The sequence below is a fragment of the Chelonoidis abingdonii genome, chromosome 9 (genome assembly GCF_003597395.2).
Source record: "Chelonoidis abingdonii isolate Lonesome George chromosome 9, CheloAbing_2.0, whole genome shotgun sequence".
NCBI lineage: Eukaryota > Metazoa > Chordata > Testudines > Testudinidae > Chelonoidis > Chelonoidis abingdonii.
Genome location: NC_133777.1, coordinates 71,928,910 through 71,949,207, shown reverse-complemented (window position 1 = coordinate 71,949,207; position 20,298 = coordinate 71,928,910). Strand labels below are relative to the sequence as shown.

Here is a 20,298-nt window from a genome sequence, read left to right as displayed (position 1 = left end):
TGCTGGGCATGAAATGAGAACTGAGAGATTAAACAGGGAACTGAGAGCGCAGACTGAAGAAGCAGCATTCACAAATAGAGCTTCCTGGGTCACACGCTATGTTCAGATGACGTTTCCCTCTCACCACCCATGTACATCTCTTTCTCTGCCTGCACGCACACAACCACTCGATCCAGCTGATGTGCTTGGGAACCTGTGATCCATAGCAGTCAATCCTGAGTGAATCGCACAGTGATGGAAATGACCCCTGCTCCTTCCTAACTGTGTGCTGAGCAACCCACACCCTCTGCACCGGAGCCCCTCCAAAGCATTCACAGACAGAGGGAGAAGAAAAACAGCCAGTGCTTCTGACTGCAGTCCAGGGGAATCCCCCCAACCTGCTCCACCTGCCATCAACTTGTCGGGCTGTTCTTGCCCAAAAAGAGGCTGCAGGAGGATTTTCCCACTGGCAGAGCTTCTCCTTCTTGCTGGCACTCCATAGTGTTGGCTTCTCCTTGCTCCGCCTCTCTCTGCCTCTGCCACAAGCACCCACAGCCAGCAGGAGGAGCAAGCCCCAAGCATGATGGACAGCCAGGCAGCAATTGAAGCAAGCTTTGGGCTGAGCTGTAACAGGCTCAGGAGGGTTCCTCTTCCCCATCTTCTCTAATTTGACTGTTGCCATCTCAAGTACTTTTTAACTCCCAGTTCCCCATTTGCTGCTTATTTCCAGGGATGCTTTATCGATCTCACCACTCTTTCACACTGCTGGGCAGCAGGACTAATAGAGAAGCCCGGAGTCTCTCCACGCTGTCCTTCTAAGCCAAAGGCTGACACTTGTCACCCAGTGGAAACTGCCTGGCAGATGAGCCATTGCAGCAACCTGCACAGTAGACCTTTACACACAAATAGTTCCCTCCCTTCTCTCAATGCACCCACATCCATAGTCACCTTAACACCCCAAACACTGATCCTCTCTCCTTCTCAGACACCCCAAAATACTTCACCATCCACGTACACCTCCATGCCCTTTCACAAACCGCACCCTCCAAAACACCACACGTACACACCCCCCAACCACAATTGCCCCAGCATGGGCAAACACACTCATCCTAACACCGCCAAATGGGCACACTCAACCTCCCCTCAGACACCCTAATAGCCTAAACACAGCAAACATACAGCCCACTTCCTGCAAACACAGACCCCCCCTCACATCCAAGCATACACATGCACACACATATCCAAATCCCAGAGTTTGGCTGCTCTAACCCCGCCCCAACACACGCCTATTTTCATATGCAAAAGGATGCCCTGAAGAAAAGGACAGGTGACCTAATAGCCATGTCCAGCTTCTCAGACATATGAATATTTTACAAACCTCAGTCAGACCCTGATTTTTACAGCCCCAGTTGTAAAAATGCCCATCAGCTTTCATGACAGAAAGTTCTCAAGGCCAAAAAACAGCACAGGACTTCAGAGGCCAGAAGGGAGCATTAAGAAATGTTCTTTCCACAAGCCCCATGATCACAACCACCATTTCCCCACGCCCCTGGAAAAGCCAAAAATTGCAAGCTTCAGCCATCTGTCTTGCACGAATGGGAAACTATGAGGAGCTTGGGAATGAGAAGGATCCAACACAAACTTTTGCAAGGACACACTCTTCAGCACCCTAATCAAACACACTGCAATTTATTCAGAAACCGAGGGAAGAAAAATCCCAGTCATCTGGTGATAAGTCTCTGCTGTTTTCCGGAAGCTACCAGGGGCTAACAGAAGGTTAAGTCAAGATGAGCAGAGCTGCTCCACCTTCTACCTGCGCTGAGTAGAAAATGTCTCTCTCCTGTCACTAATCTACTGCTAATTGCACAATTACTTTATTATGTAGTGCTAGCGACAAAGAAGAGAGTCTTGAGGTCATTTTATTCTCTTGGAGCTTCTGAGAGGATCCAGAGAATATGGGCTTCATTTAGACATTCTGACTGCATTCATCTAGTCTAATTTCTCAGACTTCAAGTACTGTTTGTTCTTCTGAGTGGGACATAATAAAGTTATTGTGTAATTAGCAGATTCCTGGCAGGTGTTTTACTCACAAGAAAGGAGTCTCTCCCCTTTACTGTGAGTTCCTTTTGGCAAGTTCTCGCCTTTTTTTCAGGGTCCAGATTACTCTGAGCTCCTGTGATGTTACAGAAAACACAACTGAATTCAGCTCCCCACCAAGATACCTGCGTTAGGACTACAGCTATTGTGTTTCTCCAAACACAGTAAACAAAAAGCAATTTCAGTCTGAATGACTTATTTTAGATGAAGAGACCACCACCACTATAACCACACATAGACCCCTCCCGCCAAAGAAAGAACAAAAGCAAAGTCTTTTTCATGGTAGGTGTTTTCTCTGTCACAAACTGCACTGAGAAGTGAACACAACATGTCATCTGTCTCTACAGGCAGGAGGGTGACATTCCTACATTTAAGGATACAGAAAACATGTTGATCAAGATACAAGTGCCATATACTAGGATAGTGGACCAGATTTTTTTTTTGCAGAGTCTCTATGAAGGTCCCACTTCCCCCGACAGCAGTGGCAGAGGCCAGCTGACAATCCGACAGGTCTCTCCAGGCAGCAGGAACTTTGGATTTGGGGGAGCTGATGGAAGTGCTGGGCAACTGATAGGAAAACTCATCCTCAGGAGATTCCTAGCGTGCCTCCCAGAGCAACGAAGCCTGGATAATGTCTCAAAGGTGAGATTAGCACCAAACTTTTGGGACCTGTTCCAAACTGAGCCACATCTTTGAACCTTGAGGGCTTCACCGACCTTTAATGATTCATAACAACTCACTGATGCCGTGCAATTCATTTGCTAAACCAGACAAAATGGAACACATTCTTGACTAAGCTGATGACAGCTGGGGGGCAGGGGCAGGAGAAAAGGGAGGCGACAATAACCAAGATTGCCGTAGGGGCAGGTTGAGATCAACTGATCCAGCAACAGACTTGTGATACTGCAATAGCCAACAGAACGGCTGTGCACGAAGATGATTGTACACGACAACACACTTAGTCCAGGCAGCTCCGCAGAACACAAGAGGCTGCCTGCAGAGGGGAGCTTGCCTGGTGACTCCCTGGCTAATGTCTACCTAACCAGGTCAGCACTGAGATCTTCAAACTGGTGCTCCTGTCCATCAGGTTGAAGGTGGGCTTCAAACTGAATCCCAAAAAGGCAGAATGCAAAAGAGGCAGAGAAGAACCAAAGGCATTAACAATGGACAAGATCCATTACAGTAGGTCACATCAAGCCCATTCAACCACCCCACCAATGCAGGGCTGTCCCGTTTAAATGTCTCAAGCAATTGTGCTTCCACCACTCCCCTTTTGGGCACTAGAATCTCATGTTATTACCTCACTGGTAGGAAGCGTTTCCTGAGAGTGGCTCTGCAGTTTCCTTCTCTTCATTCCATCCCCTCTGCTCCTACTTCAAACCCTTTGTGAATGCTCCTCAAAATACCTCACACTCCTTGATCTTTACACCCTTCAAAGGTCTTTGTGGATTTCACTCTCAGCTAATTCCCCACAGCAGTCTGTCACCCATGCCAAGTCTCCTTCTCCAGGCTCAGCTCACTTCCTCCACTTTCGCTTACTCTTCCATACATTGGCATTTCAGTCAGGTCAGGTCCACGCCACAGAGTTCTGTCAGCATATCTATGTCAGCTGGGGGGTGGGTGAAAAAACCACAGCCCCTAGCTGACAGCTATGCCAGTAAAAAACCCCAGGCAGACACAGCTGTGCCGACAGAAGCAGAGCTAACGTTGCTGTGGGAAGCATGCAACTCTGTTGACAGAAATACTCCTTCTGTTGTAGACATAAGCTGCATCCACACTAGAGGGCTCTGACAGTATAGCTGCTGGCAAAGCATCTGTAGCCTGGACAAGGCCTCAGCCTAAATCAGGGGTCTCCAACTCAGTTTACCTTAGGGCCAGGGCCAGTCCTCAAATCCTCCTTGTGGGCCAATAATGTCACTGAAGATGGTGTTCAGAAAACGTTTATATTGTATTTTTTATTTTGAATTTCTTAGAACTAATAAAACTGTCATACAACTTTATACAATTCTTCGCCCGCCAGAGTTTTTAGTACTGGCCAGACACCTGGCAACGCTTCAGTTCTGTCAATTTGTTGATATTTGGCCTCAGTGACTGAGCAGTTGAAACCTTCAGGATTGCAGCAAGGTGTGCATCAGATAGTTTTCTTTGGTATTTTGACTTGTTTACATTCATTGTAGGGAAAAAGTGACACTGCCTCCATGGCTGACTCTGCCCGGCAACTAATGATGTTGCCTCCATGGCTGATTCTGCCCAGCGACTAGTGATGGTATCTCTGCCCCTCTCCCCCAGCCAATGGGAGCTGCGTGGAGCAGCGCCTGCAGCAGACAGAGCTGGCAGTGGCTGAATGCATCTCTCCTCTGCATGCTGCAATGGGGAGGTTCTCGGACCGCAGATGGCTCACGGGCCGGGACTTTGAGACCCCTGGTCTCAACAGAGAGCAATTCTTTGGTTAGCACCCTGAATGGGCCTGGTGTTTAAAAGGGGGCTGTCAGGGATCCCTAAGTGCCAGTTAAGGGTCTTCATGTCCCAAGGCAGTAACATGATGTTGTGGTAGGGCACACATCAGGGTAAGTAAGCAGGAAGGGTGGCTAAAAGTCATTAGGATTACGCCTGGTCTACACTTAAAAGGTTTGCAATGATGTCTATATTGCAGGGATCGGCAACCTTTGACACATGGTATGCCAGGGTAAGCCCCCAGCAGGCCGGGCCGGTTTGTTTACTGGCCACATCCGCAGGTCCAGCCAATCGCAGCTCCCACTGGCCGCGGTTCGCCGTCTCAGGCCAATGGGGGCTGCGGGAAGCGGCGCAGGGTGAGGGATGTGCTGGCCTGGCGGGCCGCTTGCCAAAGGTTGCCAATCCCTACTGTATTGGATAGCTATATTGGTAAAACCCTGCGAATGTCAATGCAGTTGTACCAGCAAAGTGCTTTTGCCAGGATAGCTTATTTCAGCTGAATGAGTGAAATAAGCTATCTCAGCAAAACCACTTTTTTTTGCCAGTATAGCTGTGCCTACACTAGGACTTTTGCCAGCATAGCTATGTTGTAAAAAAATGTCCCATCCCTTGCCAAAAGAGCTCTGCTGACAAAACCTTTCAAGTGCAGACCTGGCCTTAGAGGACACCACAGATGGCTCCCAAATAGAATGGGTTTCAAAAGCGTCACTACAAATGTAGGGCTTAGTGTTCAGAAATGCTGAGCTGCTGCCACTCCAACTGCAGTTATTGGGAGCAGAGAGTTCTCGGCACTTCTGTCAAACCAGGCCCTCCGAGTCAGTAAGAGAAGACACTACATGCTAAAACTAAATAGAAGACAGGTCTACTGTACCAGGGCTCGGGCTGGTTCAGATATACAGGGCCTTTTGCTTCTAGGTCACTGGTTCCCAACCATTTCCATCGTGGTGGTAAAGAGGTTTGTGCATTCCTTCTGAGAACTCTCAGTTAAAACTATTCCAGGCCAAGATCTGAATCTGTGATCTTTGATTTTGATTTTTATTTTTTAAGACAGAACATACACAAAGAAACAGATTTTCCCAAATGACACTAGGGAACTGAGGCAGTACGAGGTTGCAGCACTTTGTCCCAGAGCTGGACCTGATTCAGAATGGACTAAGTGATCCCTATGTGCCAGCAGTTTGTCTGATCGGTTAGTAACGTGTACTGTGCTTTGGGATCCATTTTGATGAAAGGTGCAATGAAAAGTCAAGAATATCGTCCTGATTATTACATATACAGTATACAAGACACACTGTCTGGCTTACACTGAAATAAAACCACCAAAAGACCTTGCTTTATCTCATCTCAGTGAAATTCACCCAGATCCAGCAGACACTGGTATACTTGGGGAAGCTCCCATTCCCCAACAGCTTCAGCGCCAACCAACTCTGTTGATCCATCACCATCCCCAAAGACTTACAACTACTGCTAGTCGCTGACAAAACAAGAACTGCCAGGGATGGAGCCACCAGACGTTTACAACCACATGGACAATATATTTCAGAGTCTGCCTAAGCACACTTCCACCTGAATGAGCCTGCTACGCTTCCCCTTCTCAAGCCCCAAGGAGTCCAGTGCAAGTGAATGCACCAACGGAGCTCAGAATGCAGTTGCTCTTACCTTCTGGAGACACTTCTGACCTCTGGCAGGGCCAGAGCTGGAGACCAAGATACTTAGCTATTGGCTAGCATCCAGCTATTTCCTCCCCAGTAAACTCAGGAACCAGATATTATCAGATTAATTATGTACAATGTTTACAAATTAATGTTTAGTGCCCTCCAAGCCTTCCCCTCATTCTCTTATCATTTAATTATTTATCTTTGTTATTTTACGTTTCTCCTAAATCTCCAGCTTTCTGCTCCTCTCTTAGATTCCCCCAAGCCAATGGGGGCTGCAGGAAGCAGCACAGGCTGAGGAACATACTGTCCACCCTTCCCGTAGCCCCCATTGGCCTGGGACGGCAAACCGCGGGCAGTGGGAGCTGCGATCGGCTGAACCTGTGGACGCAGCAGGTAAACAAACTGGCCCGGCCCGCCAGGGGCTTTCCCTGACAGGCCGTGTGTCAAAGGTTGTCGATCCTTGACATATACAATCATCAATTTCTCATAGAAATAAACCATGTATCAATCATGTAACTTTTAAGCACACACTGCAGTATACTGTACATATTGTAACTACTAACCACCTATGGACACTGAATTTACAATGGATGATACTGATGAAAGACCAAATCCTGAGATCTTTACTTGGGCAGACTTCTTCTGATCTCAGTGAGAGATTTTCTGAGTAAAGACTGAGAAAAACTGAACAAAAATGGACTTCAGGATTTAAGTGTCTATGGATCTATGCAAATCTATCCACCTGTACAGATAGATGGATAGGTAGGTAGATGCCCGGATGGACAAATTTTTGTACCATCAAATGCAGGATAATGGTCCAGGACAACCCCTGGTAAATCCTGATATACCCATGGGAGATCTTGGAACAGGATTGAAGTGAATCTGAGTCTCCAATGAACCAAACTATATGATGATGTAGCAAGGGTCTGTCTGTGGATAAATAGGTCTGTACTGTGGATATTAATTATCGTATAACACAGCCACTAGTTAATTTTTGAAGGATTTTGTGTGTATCTTCTGTGTTCTCTGGGATTTTATCATTCTGAAATCTCGGAGACCAAAGGAGGGATTAGGAGCAGAGGTTGAATCTGGTATGTGGCTAAAGTCAGGTTAACAGTCAGAGTCATTCATACCTGCGGCATGACAGCAACTACAGTTCCCTGGGGGGTCCCTCCATGATTCCAGCAGCTCATTCAACTCTACACTCCCTTTTTTTAGACTCTTACTTGGTCATCACAACGGAAAGTGCTGTACCTATCCTTATCCAAGAAAGACTGGTGGAGAGCCTTGTCAGAGATGCCCCAACGTCAGCCATTAAAGTCACTATAAAGAAAGGTATAGCTCCCCTTTCTGACTCTGTCTTTTTCCCCCACACCACCATGAGCTAGGCCCATTTGCATGCCCATCTACCTCCCTTCTCTCTTATCTCCTGCCGCCTCCCTCCCTCCCTATATGCTTTCCAGATCTTTCCCAGCATTATGTCCATTTTTCTTTTTCTCCCCCTTTTGGATTTGACTCTATCCTGACCCTGCTGCTCCAAAATCCTCCCTCTTATCATCTGCCAAGCACATTTTCTTCCATTCTTCTAACCTTCCTGAAACCAACTGTCTCTGGGGACTTTCTACCGTCCTCTCTCCAGCATGGTCTCCTGTGGCTGAACTGGTCTGATTCCAGTTTGTCTGAATGTCTGTGAAGCAGGGTCTACCTCTTACTCTAGGTCTATAAAGCTCCTAGTAAATTTACAGGGTTGTATAGGCAATTTATGATGAAAAAATAAAGTCAAAATAAATACCTAGGAGATCCCCTGTTCACATGATCATATCCTAATGGTCAATTACCTAACCGGGTAAGGTACTATATTTTCTGGTAAGATGCAGGCACAGGCATTATAGAATACCTTATAAATAACTAGAGATTAGAGAAGAGAAGATAATGGTCACTCCACGCATATCTATAACATAATGAATTCTCCAAAGCAGACGTGCACAGAAGCAAAAACTCCATTATGCTAAGACAGGAACCTCTACTGGGCATCTAGAAGGCAGGTCAGGCAGGTTGTAAATAATGATGCTCACTGCTCTCCCAAGTCCTGATATTCTTTATTGCAGCAGAACGGCCCTCAGAGAGGAGTCAAGTTCTTTCCTATCTCTGAAAAGATCAAAGAAAGACAAAGTACCTACCTACCTTCCAGTCTGAAGCTCCTTAAATTTCCTCAGAGTGAATGTAAGGGATTTTCAAAGCCACCTAGAGGATATGGATGTGCATTTCTCATTATTGCAATGGGAAGTAGACATCCAGATCCTTTAGGTGACTTTGGAAATAGCCTGTAAGAAACACAATTCCCTAACCCTGTTCTAGAAAGGATCTGTCCCAGCTACACTACAAATCCCAACGCAGCGGTCCCAAAGCAGGCCAGGATAAAAAATAGTGCATTTAGAACAATGGACCAAGCACACCATCACCAACAGGAACTGCCTTCTGAGAACTGATTTTTGATCGATCACTACAAGAGCTAAATGGGCTATCCAAACTCCACTGGATAATATAAAGAACCACACAACAAAGCCATTTCATTAAGAACTGTATAAGATCCATAACTAAAAAAACTCCTCCCTTCCCCACTAAACTGGGCCAAAAAAGCAAGTTACAGCAAGTGTTGTAAAAGCCCTCATTTAAAAAAAATCCGCCTTTTAAAATCCCATTGGCCTTCTGGCCTGACCTCAAACCTTGATTGGTGCTTTCACGCTTCAGTGACCTTAATCTTAAATTCAATACATCAAAGGGCCGTATCATCAGCTGGAAGGTGGATGGCTCTCAAACAGAATCGTCCAGCCCTGCTTCATACCAGGAGACATATATTTATTTATAAACAGCAGACATGAAAACAGCTCCAACCTTTACATTTAAAAAAAACAAAAAACAAAAAACAAAAGCACCAAGGTGTTTAAAAAATCCCAACCTTTAGCTGGAGCTGAAATCAAACACTGACTCATCCCCCAGGGCTGAGCTCTGACCCAGCAGGGATGGCAACTGAAACTCATAAAACAGAATAAGTGAAAGCACAACAAACACAATTAAAACTCTGGCCATGCTCAGAGATGGATTGCATTTACTGTCTCATAAAGAGCCTTGTTCTGTCAGGTAAACAAAAGGAAATCAATTTCTTAATCTTTATTGGCAGATACAGGCACAGGGCCAGGTTAGCGCTTGGTGCTTTCAAAGCAGGGACCTGACTGGAGGCTGGCTCTCCCTGTTCCCCTTTCCCTGCTGTAAAGGGCATTATCCCATCCTTTTTGTCTGCAGAATATCCCGGTGCGGCTGCCTCTTCTCTCTAGCTTTGATATCCACCATGGCAGACTGTGGGAGCTTCTATCTTGTAGGATGCACTTCCCTGAGCCGTGGCCTTAACAAGAGCCAGAAGGGGTTGAATACCTCCCTCCAATCCATGCAAAATGCTTTCACTCTGCTGACTACAGCCTCTCGCCCTTGGCTTGCCCTCGCCATCTGCATCAAGTTCAAACACGGCTTCCCTCACTCCCCAACATCCACACGACTCTGTTCCACTCTCCCACTCCCTGCTGTCTTCGCACTGCCAGCTCAGGCCACTCTCAACTGCATGCCTATTTCTAGGTTACCCCCTACTGTGGAAACAGCGTTCCAGTTACCAGCAGCCAAAGGCCATCCCTCTCCTTCTTCAGCAAATTCATGGCAATTGATCCATAAGCATTAGAGCTGCATCGACCCATAGCTAATCTGATCTTGGTCACACAAAGGGTATATCTACGCTACCCGCCAGATCGGCGGGTAGTGATCGATTTATTGGGGATCGATTTATCATGTCTAGTGTAAACGTGGTAAAATCGATCCCTGATGGCTCTGCCGTTGACTCCGGAACTCCACCGCGGCATGGGGGAGCGGCAACTCTCGACTTGCCACCATCCTCACGGCCAGGTAAACCGACCTAAGATATGCCAACTTCAACTACGCTCCTTACCCCCCACCCCCCCGCAGTGTAGACCTAGCCTAAGATTTGAAACCCGATTAGCACCTTTCTGGAGAGCTATAATCACAGTTCTCATTAAACGATACACTCCACAGGCAGGCCAGAGGTAGAACCAAGAGCACATGGGGGACACAGCCAGAAGCACATGGACCAGCCGGAGACAGAACTAATTGCAGCAGTTACACTGATGCAGACCCAAACTGCTGAGAATGGAAGAGGGGAGTCATGAACCTGCCACTGAATTCAGCTGCAAATACCCTGAATGAGCTGCTCCTATTCCATCCCCAGGGGGTTGAGGAAAAAAGAGAAGCTTGCTGCATTTCATCCTGCAGTGGCAGCCCAGCTACAGCCTCCATCTTTCCTTCCCCATATGCCCCAAATGGAATGCTGGACAGTAATTCTCCGAGGAAACTGTCCCAACATCATGTTTAGGAATTGAGGCACATCACAGAGTAAATCTACTTCTGGGCCACTCACACTGCTGTTTACTTCATATCCAATAATCCATAAGGTCTCTCCAAACCATAAAGCACTGGTTCAACTTCCATCATCCTTCAAAGATTCTCTCCTGTAAGAGAGATGTGGAATTCCCCAAATCTCTCACGCTCCAGAGAGCTCCCCCTTGGTAGTGTTCTTCCTTCTCAGCTTTATTTATGGAGTTTTGATGTGACTCCTGAATGCACTCGCACACTGGGAATGGACGTATTAAGATCAAACATGAGTCAATGCATAGGACAGCACGAATACATAAATCCAGCAGGGGAATCCAGACAATAAAAAATCACAAGACAATCTGAAAATTGCAAGGGGGGGCATCCAAAAAGCCAGATCATGTGAAAATGCAATTCTGAGTCCCAGGCTCCAGTAGGAAGAATGGAGAGGAGGATATTTTACAACTATGCCCAAAGCCAGCGGGCCAGCTGTACCAAGTCCCTCCAACGCATGAAGAAGCAACTAGTCGGAAAAATGACTAAACATGACACTGTGGGGTTACTCATAGGAATACTTTATCCTTACACCTGAGCATCTCAAACATTTTAAGTATTAACTAAGCCTAAACCGTCCCCCATGAAGCACATAAAGGATATATGGGAACCACTTCACCTGCCTACCAATGAAATGCAACCACCTCTGGGGCGAAACATGGCAGCTATTTAATAATGTACAGCAACGCTTCCTAACAGCTTCCTCTGGAGAGAAAGCAAAGCATATTGTATCTGATGATAAATGCAGGGAGGATGGCCGTATTTAGTTACCATACCCATGCTGGAACGGAACAGGACACTAGCTAACAGCACTACTCTTATACCATCTTTAGTTGCTCCTCATGATTCCCGGATCAAGTTTGCTCTGTTCACATTCCAAAAGCTGATTTTTCTAACTGCCAGAGCTGCATACTCATTCTGGGATTTGAAAATCCAGGTGGAGTCTTTCTGGCTTATGCATCAATCACTAGCAAGAACGCTCCTGGGATCGCATCTTGGTATGCTAGCGTCCACGCCAGTGATATCGGCTTTTGCAGCATTAATGGGAGCAGAAATGCAGTTCTGTCAGCAAAAGGACAGATATGCTTTGAAGGCACAAAGAGAGTGGAGGGGGGAAGCAAAGAAGGGCCAAATCTATAGAGTCACTTGCTGTAATCTCACTTTAATTATTCAGCGTGCTCTTTAGGCTTGATGCTCAGAGGTATCGTGTACCCACAGCTGCTACTGACTTGCGAATGCTCAGCACCCTCTGAAAGTCAGCCCCTTTGCTCCTTTCACACCTCTTTACATGGGGAGGGCGCTGGCATATATAAGATATAGAACTTTCCAGGAGGCACATGGGATGCACTGAGGAATTTTGGGTTGCAGAATCGCAACCGCATGTCAGTGATGTGCCCTTCTGAAATACAGTGAGAAAGGGCCCCTGTTGCAGGGGATACAGCTATCTATCACTGTAATAAAATCCCACTGTGCGCCTAGCCCAAAGTACCCATGGAGTGGACAGATGCCAGAGTGGGACACAGGTGGGCAAATCAGGAGACATTTCAGAGGCCCAAGGCACAGCACTGCTCCTTGCAAACTCACCACGTCCACAGGCATCATAGCATTTCTGTAGACACAACCTGCGCAGGACACAGGTCCCTTTGCTATTCATTTGTCACTGTGGCTCAGGTGGGAGCCCATCTGCCTCTGGCTCAAAAGTTTCTGGGGTTCAGCTCTCATACCAGGATCCAGACTATAGCAGTCATGCAGTAATAAGGGGGAGTGTCGCTGTGCTTAGGGGTGCCATATTTGGAATGAGGCATCAAACCAAGGTCCTGCCTGCACGATTCTGGTTGGCAATCCATGTGGAAAAGAAACATCCCAAGGCACTTTTCCAGAGGAGACAGAGGATAAAATGACTGACTCGTTCTCTGCCAGTACTGCAGTTTCACATATCTGAGACTACTGCTCAGTGCAGAACAGCTGCTATATCACACTCAGCATGGCACCTGGATTTTGCAAGGTGTTACAGAAAACCAAAGGCTACTCAATTTGGGGCTGGATGGATCAGAGGAGCCTGACAACGACTGAAGTCATGGCAAAGGTGAGTGTAGCTGGGATTCTTTACCAGAGGAAGAATCCTTCCTGTCCTGTCACCAAGGCCCGCAATCTGCCATCACTTTATGGCCATGCTTTATTTTTGGCAACAGAAGCCCCTATTTCCCACCACCATGTCTAGTACCAGCCATGAATCTCTAACTGTTCAGCATCTCCCATTAATCACCCTTAGCCCCCCAGTCCCATACACTGAGAGCTCAGCACACTCCTGGTTCCCCTGAACTCTCAGCATCCTGCCCCTTTACGTCATCTTTTCGGTGCTGGAAACTTGCCTCCCATTTAAGCCAGAGTCCCAAAACTTTCACCTCGAGGGCACCTTGAACCTCCAGAACCACATGTAGTTTACAGCACAAGAGATGGGCAGTTTCTGGGTAAAGGCCTCAGCAGTGCCTATTAATCTCTTGGCTCACTCATCCCTATCATAGACACACCATAAAAATGATATAAGCATTTCATTCAAACAGCTCTGCAGAGGGAGTAGGGAGAGAGCACAGGGCCAATTGATTTCCAGTATGTCTGCTCTTTACCTTCAGGTATAAATACAACAGCAAAATCAATCGGAATAACACCATATCAGCTTTCTAATCTCTTCTGCTCATAAGGTGTGTTTTATATACTGCAGTGCTTGTTACAGTTTGCACACACGTGCAGGAGTACACGTTCAACTACTCACATAAACATTCACGTCTGCACAGGTGCTGCTCATGCATATACACCCTCACACATAATAAACAGTATGCAAAAGGAGCGAAGTGTTCACAATCTTCATTTTACCAGTAGGGAAACTGAGGCAGAAAGAGACTATCCAGCAACGTAATCCAGTAAATCCATTGCAGAACCAGCAATAAAGCCCAGATTCCCTGACTCCACTAACCACAAGATCATGTTGACACCTGCCACAAAGGGACCGTACCTCACTCAGACCCACAAAAATGCATATTTGCTTGCTTAGACATGTGCCTGCTAACATACGGTCACTTGAACTCACCCAAGGACTTGCCTATATCAGTTTACATGCATATGGCCCTCCTTCACAGACATGCTCACTTGCACATATGTGCTATTGCACACTCACCCACATGTAAAAATGGGGGGATGACCCCCTCTCCCCAAAAAACACTCAGCATTGTGACATGTTTCTTCGCCCATTGGCCCTTGGTGTTTCACATGCTAACAAGTCATTTGAACCAGAAGGTACTTCATGGGCGCTCAAAGCCAAGACAATCGAGTCAATCCAAATGCCCAAATCACAAGGGAGCAATCTCCTCGGAAACGAAGCTGACGGCTCAGGGCTGAACACACACATTTCCTTTTTTCAATTTCTATTCATCACTGGCCCAAGGCTTTTTATCCACTTTCCTGGCCCCCAGCCATGGCAGACTGAGACTGTGAAAAACTGATAAACACTTTAACCAAGCCCTTCCTCCTGAGCACAGGCATACAAACAGCTGAGCTGGAGCAGGGGCTGCTTGGCAGGCACACAGTTTCCACAAACACAGGCTGAGCAGCACATCTCTACAAGCTGGGCCCCGATGTGAAGATGCCATCCCCTACTCACAGGCAGACCCCTCCCAGGACAAGGGACACTGTTACAACAGGCTTAAAAGCTACCATTTAGATGGGATCTACCTGTCTCTGCATAACTGGGTAAAGCTTTGGACAGCCCAGGCTTTTAACGTGCTTGCAATGCTGGGCCGTGGTTAGGTCCTGCCTACCCTGCAGCTTTTCACCATGTTATAACTGAGACCCCTGACTCGGTTCAAGTTGTAGTCGAGCTGGGCCTCTGCAACATTAAGTTTGCCACTGGATCAGACCATCAGCTCAGTGAGTCCAGCATGGCCCCACAAGCAAGTGCCTGCACCTGGCCTACTATATAGTGCTGACCTGAGCTGAGTGCACAGTGGATGCTTAATAAATAATAACAGTAATCAACCAGCAAACCACTACTGGCTCTCAATGGTCAGAGCATTTGTATCTGCCCTCCAGGCATCTGGCCATCAGCAGACATTGCCATCACGGACACGAAGTAGAAGGTTTGTGCATGCTTCCCATTTTCCAGCTTTGCCATGGTTCGACAATCAGCCTCCCTCCCTCGCTATGGTTGCTGTGAGCTGCCAACGTATCCACCCCTCCACCCACCAAATCTCCTCCCCTCTAACCTGGCCACAGTGAGATCAATCTTGGGCTGTCTCCGCCTTGATCTACTTGGAAAGCTTAACGGCCATGAAAGTAAACCACTTGTCCTCTGGCTCCAATCTCTTACAGAAATTGGTGCCAATGGAAGTGTCAGTATCAATTTCATAATGTTATTGGATGAAGGCAAAGCTGGGCCAAGTCCCATATTCCTGATGGGTCATCAAAGTGATGGGGATTATGGGTAAGGAGACAGACAGTCCTGGCAGGAAAGGCAATGACTCAAGATCAATTATACTGACAAGCCTATCTTTAAGCAACATCACTTAATGCTGACACCAGTGCGTTCTCCATGGCCTGTATGCAGAGCAATCTTACCCATCCACTGGTAACCAGAGCCCCTGGAGTCCTTGGAGTCATGCGTTCCCTCCCCAAAGTATCCAATTTATGAGATTCTGAAGCCAGTGAGGGAATTAGCTGTTATAATACAATATTAATGTTCAGGCCTCTCTATTGTGGTTTAATTTTCTGTCAAGAAAAAACATCATGTATTAAACAAAAATAAATCTCTGCCCTTGTGTTACTTACACAAAGGATTCAAATGGAAACAACCTTTCTAATCTAAGGTATTTTGTACCCTTGGCTTATGCTCTTCGTTTTCTTTTGGCAAATCATTCATCTTGAACCTTTAAACTAGACTAGTCAGTTTCTCACATTCTAGTTCTCAGAGACTATTTAACAGAGCTCATGATTTTTCAAACAAAAACTTTTCTGTCAAAATTTGACCTGTTTTAAAAATGGACTTTTTGTTATTAAACGTTTTAACTCTGTATATAGGCAGTCACCATAGTTGTATGACAGTGATATGCTTCTAACAAGCTATTTGCAGGCACGCTTATTGCAAGTGTGCATGCAACTGACATAGCATCTATACTGCAAAATAAACCCGTTGGCAATCAGTCTCAGAGCCTAGGTCAACTGATTCAGGCTCACAGGGCTCCTGCTACAGAGCTAAAAATAGCAGTGTAGACATTCCTGCTCAGGCTGGAGCCCGGACTCTGAGTGTGCACATTAGGCACATATTTGCACACCCAAACTTTTGAAAAAACCCAATCCACCATGTTTACTTTCAGCCAGAATGGAATTTAATAGGAAAGTCTGAAATAACTGGCTTAACTTAGTTAGTTCTTTAAAGTAATGGAAATGTAACACTTCTGACTTTTGCAAAAAGCATATCACTTTTCTTTGCTCAACACTCATCAAAATAGCCTGGTCTGGTGATGTCATCCTCCCTCTGCATTTACTCCTTCCGAAGAAAAATATTTTGTTTCTACAGAAACTATATGCATTTAAATTGCAGAAATAGTTTATATCCTGAATCTGAGCCTTTTGAAAATTATGAGAATCTTCTAGGGGTATGAATTCCAGGTTAGAAATATCCTTTAAAAGCAAAAGAAAAACCACTTGTCCACCATTCCATCATAGATAAATTAAAAAAACTACACAACCATCATTTACATAGTCTCTCGTGCTTCCCCTGCTGGTTCCCTAGTGCTATGCTGATACAGTCTTGTCATCTGAAGTTGACCGGAAGACATGAGATTGAGCAGATTTTCAAAAGGATGTTATAGACAAATGGAGAACATAAGAACAGCCATACCATGTCAGACCAAAGGTCCATCAAGCCCAGTTTCCTGTCTTCTGACAGTGGCCAATGGCAGGTGCCCCAAAGGGAATGAACAGACAGATTATCACCAAGTGATCCATGCCCTGTCATCCAATCCCAGCTTCTGGCAAACAGAGGCTAGGGACACCATTCCTGACCATCCTGGCTAATAGTCATTGATGGACCTATTTCCATGAATCTATCTAGCTCCCTTTTGAACCCCATTACAGTATTGGACTTCACAACACACTCTGGCAAGGAGTTCCAGAGGTTGACAGTGCGTTGTGTGCAAGAATACTTTATGTTTTTTTTAAACCTGCTACCTATTAATTTCATTTGGTGGCTCCTTGTTCTTGTATTATGAAAAGGAGTAAATAACACTTCCTTATTTACTTTCTCTATGTAATTCATGATTTTATAGACCTCTATCATATCCCCTCTTAGTCACCTCTTTTCCAAGATGAAAGTCCCAGTCTTATTAATCTCTCCTCATAAGGAAGCCGTTCTATACCCCTAATCATTTTTGTTGCCCTTTTCTGAAACTTTTCCAATTCCAATATATCTTCTTTGAGATGAGGCAACCACATCTGCATGCAGTATTCAAGGTGTGGGTGTACCATGGATTTATACAGAGGCAATATGATATTTTCTGTCTTATTATCTATCCCTTTTTTGACGATTCCCAACACTCTGTTCACTTTTTTGACTGTCGCTACACACTGAGTGGATGATTTCAGAGAACTATCCACAATGATTCCAGATCTCTTTCTTGAGTGGTAACAGCTAATTTAGACCCCATTATTGTATACATAAAGTTAGGATTATGTTTTCCAATGTGCATTACTTTGCATTTATCAACATTAAATTTCATCTGCCATTTTGTTGCTCAGTCACCCAGTTTTGTGAGATCATTTTATTATAATAATAATAGGAGATATAGCTATCTCCTAGAACTGGAAGGGACCTCGAAAGGTCATCGAGTCCAGCCCCCTCCCTTCACAAGCAGGCCCAAGTACTGATTTTTGCCCCAAATCCCTAAGTGGCCCCCTCAAGGATTGAACTCACAACCCTGGGTTTAGCAGCCCAATTTTGTAGCTCTTCGCAGTCTGCCTTGGACTTAACTATCTTGAGTAATTTTGTATCATCTGCAAATTTTGCCACCTCACTGTTTACCCCTTTTTCCAGATTGTTTATGAATATGTTAAATAGGACTGGGCCCAGTACAGATCCCTGGGGGACACCACTATTTACCCCTCTCCATTCTGAAAACTGACCATTTATTCCAACCCTTTGTTTCCTATCTTTCAACCAGTTACAAATCCATGAGAAAACCTTCCTTCTTATCCCATGACTGCTTATTTTGCTTAAGAGCCTTTGGTGAGGGACCTCGTCAAAGGCTTTCCAAAAATCTAAACACACTATATCCACTGGATCTCCTTTGTCCGCATGCTTGCTGACCCCCTCAAAGAATTCTAGTAGATTGATAAGGCATGATTTCCCTTTACAAAAACCACGTTGACTATTTCCCAACAAATTAAGTTCATCTATGTGTCTGACAATTTTGTTCTTTACAATAGTTTCAACCAATTTGTTCTTTACGATAGTTTCAACCAATCTGCCCAACACTGAAGCGAGGCTTATTGACCTGTAGTTGCCAGGGTCCCGTCTGGAGCTCTTTTTAAAAATTGGCATCATATTAGTTCTCCTCCAGTCATTTGTACAGAAGCTGATTTAAATGAAGGAAGGCAGAAATTCCTGGCACACACATCGACAGATGATATCAAGGTAGTATTTGCCTTGACCTCTTTTAAAGGCAAACTGAGTTCTTTTAGCTACAATTTGCAGACAACTGTACTGTTACAAAATTCACTGTCATTGTACATACACATCATATTGAGCTGACATCACAGCATTAAAGAAAAGGTTAGTCACAACATCTGACAGGGATAGTTTAGGTATACTCAGTCCTGACTCAGGGCAGGAGGATGGACTAATTGACCTCTTGTAGGGCTAAAAGGGACACTTCTTCTGTGAGTCTGTGTGAAATAAAGGAACAGATGGCTGGCCAGGACAAACTAGACTGAAAAAAATCCATCTGTTAAAACTATTCCACTACTGCAAAAGGATCCCCTATCTTCAGAGGGGCAAAGATCTCTCAGAGGGGACAGAACCTCTTGACAATATTGGGAAAAGAGGCCCAGTAGCAGGATATATGAATCTGTAGAACAGTCTGCTGAGGGAAATGATGAAAGCTCCATTCCTTGGGACATTTAAAAGACTGGATAAAGCACAAGAAACCACTAGAGGAAACAAATGTGCATTGACCCCAGGAAGTCAGGCTGGGTAGAGCTACATAGGCCTTTTCTATCTTAAACTTCTATGATTCTTATTTTTAAAGGTCTCTCTTGGTTGGGTCCCCTACAGTCAATACGTCAGATAGGTATGCCAGTGTTTTCCAGGGCATCACTCTTTATGGTCTGAAGCCTTGACCTGGAGATCTAGAGGTGGATTGTATCTCTATGTCAGAAAATCAGGCTATATAGGTCAAAAACAAGAACTATTGACAGTACCAGACAGAGGGTAATCATGACAACCGGTGTCTGGTCTAGTCAGCCAGGTCTGATTTTTCCAGTGCTTTCCCCAGGCCCATCAGAAAGGAGAGCACAGAGCTGGCTCCTACAGAATGACTTAGACAGCATATGCTACCAGTGAACCGACTGCTAATCAGAGAAGAAAAGAAAACTAACTGCTCATGTCATGGTATAAAACCCCACTCTGAACATTAGAGTCCAAAAGATGGGGTACCAGTATGAATCCCCCTAAGCTTAATTACCAGCTTAGATCTTATAGTGCTGCCACCAACCAGGACTTGGAGTGCCTGGTACACTCTGGTCCCCCCAAAACCTTCCCTGGGCGACCTTCAATACCCAACCCCTTGAGTCTCACAACAAAGGGAAATAAACCATTCCTCCCTTCTTTCTTCCTCTAGATCCTCCCTCCCTGGGTACACTAGGAAATCACTGTGATTAAACTCCTGATCTTAAACAGATAGGAATGTTACCTCCCCCGCTCCTCTTTTCCCCTCACCAGAGGCAATACAGATTCAAGCTCTGTGAATTTAAAACAAAGGGGAAATTCACCTTCCCCCCGTTCTCTCTCTCCCTTCTCCACCAATTCCCTGATGAGTACAGACTCAGTTCCTTTGAGCCTTAAAAGGGGAAAAATCAATCAAGTTTTTAAAAAGAAAAGCTTTTAATAAAAGAAATAAAAAGTTAAAATTATCTCTGTAAATCAAGATGGAATTTATAGGGTCTTTCAGCTTATAGATACTAGAGAGAATCCTCCTCAGCATACATACAAATTAAAAATCTTTCCAGCAAAATACACATTAAAAACCTTCCAGCCAATACACATTTGCAAATAAAAGAAAACATCAAAGACTAAACCGCCTTTCTACTTTTGTACTTTACTAATTTGAACAAGATTAGAGAGCCTGTAGGTACATGTGGTCACTCTCAGAACCCAGAGGGAACACAGACAAAGAAAAACACACAAAACAAAGACTTCCCTCCACTGAGATTTTTAAAGTATCTTGTCTCCTGATTGGTCCTCTGGTCAGGTGTTCCAAGTTCACTGTTTGTTAACCCCTTACAGGTAAAAGAGACATTAACCCTTAACTATCTGTTTATGACAGCTCAGAATTCTTATCTGAATCCTACATGG

The 20,298-nt window shown here is 45.3% G+C and overlaps 1 protein-coding gene across 3 annotated transcripts in view; it reads right to left on the bottom strand.

Moving 5' to 3' along the window:
* The window catches only part of NTRK3 (neurotrophic receptor tyrosine kinase 3), a 456,641-nt gene that overhangs the window by 122,601 nt on the left and 313,742 nt on the right, over positions 1 to 20,298 (bottom strand). The window lies entirely within an intron of this gene.